General features: G+C 45.6%; 1 long non-coding RNA gene across 1 annotated transcript; it reads left to right on the top strand.

Moving 5' to 3' along the window:
* Nucleotides 1-1,737: 1,737 nt before the first annotated feature.
* On the top strand, nt 1,738-3,055 carry LOC309362721. Its single transcript, XR_014165091.1, has 3 exons — nt 1,738-1,949; nt 2,145-2,171; nt 2,889-3,055. It is a non-coding gene; the product is annotated as an uncharacterized lncRNA (long non-coding RNA).
* The last annotated feature ends 3,368 nt before the right edge of the window (nt 3,056-6,423 follow it).

The following is a 6,423-nucleotide window of genomic DNA, read 5'->3' as shown; positions in this document are numbered from 1 at the left end:
TGTTAACCTTGTGTTAATCTGTAAAGGCCTAAACATCTTGGGACCAAAACACCTTAGGGACGATGTGCTTCATTGTGATCGCTGAGATTTTCCAATGGCACACTTCTGGTGGTTTACGAAGGCCGTGAATTTTGGCTGGCCTTCGCTATGGACTGAGCTTTACCCTGTGGAATTCCCTACCGGGAAAGTTTCGGCAGGAACCATTCCTCCATTTCTCTAGAAATCTTGTGAGCACTTTCTTCTTTCTTTAGATGGGCCTTTACAACTCCTTGGCCCTTTAGCCTTAGCTGCCTGCAGCAACCCAGATATGTTCCTGAACAGAATGCTTCATAAGAAGGATGCTAGAGCATGTCCTGTATTGCATCATGTGTACCTAGAGCAGTGATCCTCAAACATTTTTCTCTGGGCCACACTCTCAATAAAAAAGTTCATGTGCCACACCATTTTTTTAATGAAAAGAAATGTATTGGAAAACCAAAAGAAACAACTCCTAGCAGTTCTTGATTTGGGGGCCGGGAATCTATCAATAGTCTGTAAATACAGTGGTACCTCTGGATGCGAAGGGGATCCGTTCTGGAACCCTGTTCTCATCCTGAAGCGAATGCAACCCGCATCCGTGCATCTGCATGTGTGTGGGTTGCGATTTGCCACTTCCGCGCATGTGCGTGACATCATTTTGAGCGAATGCGCGAGCCGTGAAACCTGGAAGTAACGGGTTCCGTTACTGCAGGGTTGCCGCGGAGCGCAACCCGAAAATATTCATCCCGAAGCTCCTTCAACCCGAGGTATGAGTGTACATATAAAAAAAAATGTTTCTTTGATTGTCGTCCTTGACTCCTCTCGCCACACTTGCCCTCCTCTCCTGCCACACCAGTGTGATGTGCTACACCCTTTGAGAACCAGTGACCTGGAGTCTAGACCAGTGCTCCTCAAAGTGTTAGCTGGGCCAGGACCAAGCTGTTGGCTTTGGGTCACTTCCAGGTGGGTCACAATGTCACAGGCTGCCCAGGGCTTCCTCACTTGCGTGCACCAGCCCCCACCCATGTCATAGCCTTTGGACAGGCCAATGCCGCCACCAGCAACTCCTTTCATGTCGAGGTTCAGAAGAAGACAGGGGTTCAGAGGAAGAAGGAAAAAGAAGGTCTGAGAGCTAAAGGCCAGAAGGGAATCTGAAAGCAAGATAATATTTATTAACCTTTGATATTAGTGATAAATAAACAGGGCATAGAAAGGAAGGGGATAAAAGAGGACAGCTGATCTAGGAGAAGAAAGGGAGTGTAAAAAAACCAGAAATGAGATGAAAGAAAGTGGCAGGTTTTGAAGAAGGGAATAAGGCACAAGTTGACTGTGGAAAAAGAATGGGAGAAGAAATTACAGAACATGGGTAAAACCAACTTTGAAAAGCATGCGGTGGTAGGAAGGGAAAAAGGAAAGGCCTTCTCCACTTCGATCCTCAAATTCTGCTATGTCAGGTGGAAGGCCAAATCCCCAGCTGGCAGTCTGTGAAGGAGTTTGAACGCTTTCACTAACACTTGGGTTGCTGTTGGCCCTAGTTTATCTAAGGGTCCCTCCTTGGAAGCGACGCAGAGATTGAATCCAGTGGCAGTTAAAAACCAAGACTTAATCCTAAGAAAGGGCACATAGCCCATGGCACATTGCACAGAGCATCACATGCTGTCTTGTTTATTTTTACGGGGGGGGGGGGTGTCACAGACAAAGGTTGCTTACTAGCTAATCCGTTCAAGGCTCCAAAACTGCATCAGCTCAGCCAACACATTTGATTGGAAGGTTGTGCCTTTATAAGAAAGAGAAGTTGGATCCAGGTGAACCATCAGTTTGTGACATCCCTCCAAGAATCTTGAGAATCTTCCTCTCCTCTTCAGTGATTATCATGAAATTCTGGGTCCTCCTTTTGGTTGTTTGGGTTGCTTTTGCCATGGTGTCCGCAGGTAAGTAGTTGACACTCATTTATCCTTTTTACTGATGGAAGGATTAGTAAAACGTGTTTATTAGGGGGAAATGGCCCCCAAATGCTGATGAATTTTCATGAGGTTTAAGTAAACAGAGCAGTAGAATAACTTCAGCCAACCTAGGCTGTCAATGACTGGAAGGAGGTCTAACGCTTTCCTACTTTCTCCCTCTAGGACTATATGAAGGTGAACAAGGGACTGGTGAGTATCTTGGCATTCAAAATGGGAACCACTGTTGATCAGCAAAACTGTTTGCCTCTGTTTCCTATCCTTCCCTACGAACATAAGATGAATGGGCTGGATCAGGCCAACGTCTCATCCACTCCAGCATCCTGTTCCCACAGTTGTCGCAGGATGCCCCTGGGAAGCCTGCAAATATCCTATGAGCGCAGCAGTACTCTGCCCACCTGCAGTTGCATTCAACTTGTAGCAGATGATAGATTTGTCCTCCATGAATTTATCTAATGCTCTACTAGAACCACCCAAGTAGGTGACCATCCCTGATTTGACCCTCTTAACTTTTCTTTTCCACCTTTGCCCATCCTGTGATATTTGGTTGTTTCATCTTTTGAAATCAAATTTGACTGTGTTGGATTTTTTTGGCAATTGGCCATTTACATGTATGTTTAGTTTAATAGCACTGTGGGCACTGCTCCCTCCTGGCTTGACAACACATCTTCCACCAGGTCCTGAATGCCCAGAATTGCCACCCTCCTGGTCACATCCATAACCAACTGTTCTAGGGTACAATCATTTAGACCTTCTAGAAATACGTTCTTTGATGTGCAAGACTTTCCTGTAAATAACCTATGTAGGCAGGCTTGCTGTGACAGTGCAGAGCTGCTAAGAGCACAGGACATCCATGGAGTCTGTGTCCCTGAAAGGAATTAACTATCCTGTCTTCAACTCTCATTCCAGATCCTATACCTGCAGAGCATGATCCTCTCCAAGACTCTGTGAATCAAGACCGTCTTCTAGGCAATCTCTTAGGACTTTGGAGACGCTAGTAGGATCTGGATGTCAACAATAACACATTTGTATGCTGAATGATGATACCAATAAAGTAGACATTTTAGTTGCAACAACTTTGTGTGGGAAATGCGTGCCTTTATTCTTTCATCCTTCATGTACCATATGCAAAATATGAATGTGGCTCCATGTCAGAACACTCCAACCAACACAAGTGTCAGGAATCATCATGCTATTAGATCTTGAAGGATCAGCTCCAGTCAGTAAGGAACACATTTTGAACTACATTTCCACAGTGAATTATTTAATAACGCATTTCTAATCCCCACCTTCACAGATGTACATCAAAGCAGTAGAAGCACCTGATCTCTTTTTCTGACTGGGCCCGTGCCATTCAGCATATTTCCCTAGTTGCACACCAGCCTCTCTAGAGTCGTACCAATACGATTGCTGAGCCAAAGTGGGTGCTGCCTTTTCATATTTTGATTGTGTGTGCAAACCTCGTCCACTAAAAACATGGGACTCATTTCACCATATTTTTCCAGGTGTGGCACAGTGGTGAAAAATAATGTGTCTCTTCTTTACATGCATAACCATTCTCAACCCTTCTAAGGTACCATTTCTGGAATATTCTCTAAAGCCTCACCATATGCTGTTTCTGGTCCTGTTTATTATTAAAACCAAGCACTGAGATTGACTAGATGAGAATCAAATTTGGTTAGATCAGGGGTCTGCAACCCGTGGCCCTGGAGCCGCATGTGGCTCTTTTACACCTTTGCCGTGGCTCCGGGGCGGATACTAGCGAGGGGAGGAGGCGCATTGTGCGCCCCAACACTCCCCACTGTGGCGGGCGCTGTACTGGCTGTGACGTTGCATGGGGGCGGTGCGTGCGTTAGTCACGCAGCGTCCCGACATCATCTTCCTGTCCGCTGTCAGATCGGACATTAAGGTATGAAACAATATATGCAGTGTTATATTTGTTTTAAATGTCGCAATGGTTTTGCGGCTCCCAGATTTTTCTTCTTCGGAAACGGGTCCAAGTGGCTCTTTCTGTCTTAAAGGTTGCAGACCCCTGGGTTAGATGATAGAGCAACTGAAGGCTAATGGAGTAATTGGGTCTCAAACTCAGCGTCTTTATCCTCAATGCAGCCCAACCTAAATACACGGTGACTTGTTGAAGGCATTAAAAAGAAATAGATTCAGCCAGAGGAAAACTGAAGGGTGGAGTGTGTCTAGCGGGAAAGCTAAATGGCGCCATTGTCTTTCAGTCTCCTCCTTGTTGTCCAGTGGGAGTGGTGCAGAGACATATGATAGAACCCAGTGCCCGAGTGCCGTGGGGAGGCTGACTAAGTGAGGCCACACAAAAACTTAACCCCTGACATCAGGTGCCAGCAGGGAAGGAGGGAGCTGTCTGGCTTTAGAGACACCTGGGTGTGTGTGTGTCATTCTCTGCCGGGGTACCACAGCCAGCTCAGGGAGGGAAGGGTGAGGGAGCAAATCACTCCATGGGCTCACAATGCCTTGCCTGCTGACATCATGGGACATTCAGGGAGAAGGCCAGAGACTATGAAATGAATGAAACTTAAGTTTCAGGGCTCCTAATCACAGAAGAGTGGGACGCAGGTGGTGCTGTGGGTAAAACCTCAGTGCCTAGGGCCTAGGGTGAGCTCCCATCTTCGGTCCCAGCTCCTGCCCACCTAGCAGTTCGAAAGTACCCCTTAAAGTGCAAGTAGATAAATAGGTACTGCTTTCTAGCGGGAAGGTAAACGGCGTTTCCGTGTGCTGCGCTGGTGCTGGCTCGCCAGACCAGCTTCGTCATGCTGGCCACGTGACCTGGAAATGTCTCCGGACAGCGCTGGCGCCTGGCCTCCTAAGTGAGATGGGCGCACAACCCTAGAGTCGGACACGACTGGTCCGTACGGGCAGGGGTACCTTTACCTTATCCTAATCACAGAAGAACCTTTGGTCCACATTGTTTAATTTTTGGGGTCTACTAGACCCAATCTGAGTCACACAACTCAAAAACTAAAAGACATACATTTTTCGGCTCCCGGTTCCGGTCTGCCTCAGCGGAGGCAGCTCCCACGACAGCGGGAGATCATTGGCGAAGGAAAAACAAGAATGATTGAGGCTAATTATCCTTGCAAGTCCCCCCCCCCCGGGACAGAGGGGAATGGACTTCACTCGCAGTTCATATCAGTACCTGGCTCTCGCTCCAGAATGGAAAGCAGGAGGCAAGGAGGTGCTGAGTGCAAAAGTACTTCCCCTGCTGAAAACCCTCCTACGCTGCCATTAAGAAGCAGAGGTTCTCCTGCTAAATAGAGCTTAATTCGGACTAAAGTACTGGTGCATGCTAGAAGAGATGAGATAATAAACTGCGTAACAGAACCAGCTGCACGGTCGTTAAGGTTTGAACTTGAGAGAAAACTTCATTCGGTGCAAAAGACAGTGTGGGGGAAGGGAACCCGCAGCTTCTTTATATGAAGTTTCTTCTCCTATATTTATGATTTGGCAAACCTCCCTTGAACGTTAATTCAAATTATATATGTACAAGTAAGGAGGGATGAAACTGGATTATAGAGCTGGAATACAACATTAAATGGAACTGTGTTTGTAAAAAAAGGGGGGGAGGGAGCGAAGCTCTATTTTGTGAAAGGTTTACAATGGAAACTTAGAGCTGACCGTTTCCCATCCTTTATTATTTACAAAGTGAACTGAATAACACTAAAAGGACTTGGAGTATAATTTAATTGGAACTATAATTGCTCATTTATCTTCAGTTGGACGAAAGGATAAAATAAGTCTGCGATCTTGCCAAGGAACTGATAAGGTTCATTACTAAGCCACCTGCACTTCAAGAGACCACACTTCTTCCCAGGCTGAGAGGGAAAATGGTGAAAACAGGTTATTTATTGGGACAGGGTGATTTTTGCAGCTGTTCTTAAAGTTGTAAAACAATGAAGCACGGGGCGGAGCAATGGAGAAATTTCTGAAACTACAATGAGATATCAGCTCCGCCCAAGCCATGATGGAGAACAGTCGCAACAGGGAAAAGATAGACATCACACACGTAGTTCTACAAATCATTTAATGTGTCAACATGAATGGAAGTTATTAATATTGCAGTTGTTGTATAAGGGATTATTATTTTGACTGGAATGTAATTGAAATTAATAAGATTTTGTGATGAAACAGTGAAACCGGCTATGAACAAATGGGCACAAGATCTTGGATATAACATCATGCCAGCTGACTGGGAACAGTTATGTACCACAGGTATGAAATTTACGGCATGTAATGCCTTAAGAGAGAATATTATGAAAATGATGTACAGGTGGTACATGACCCCAGTCAAGCTTGCAAAAATCTACCATTTGCCCGATAATAAATGTTGGAAATGCAAAGAAACTGAAGGTACATTCTTTCACCTTTGGTGGACGTGCCCAAGGATTAAGGCTTTCTGGGAGATGATATATAATGAAAT

The sequence above is a fragment of the Podarcis melisellensis genome, assembly GCF_964234715.1.
Source record: "Podarcis melisellensis genome assembly, chromosome: 2".
Taxonomy (NCBI): domain Eukaryota; kingdom Metazoa; phylum Chordata; class Lepidosauria; order Squamata; family Lacertidae; genus Podarcis; species Podarcis melisellensis.
The sequence above is the reverse complement of the archived record's forward strand: the minus strand, read 5'-3'. Positions and strand labels throughout refer to the sequence as shown.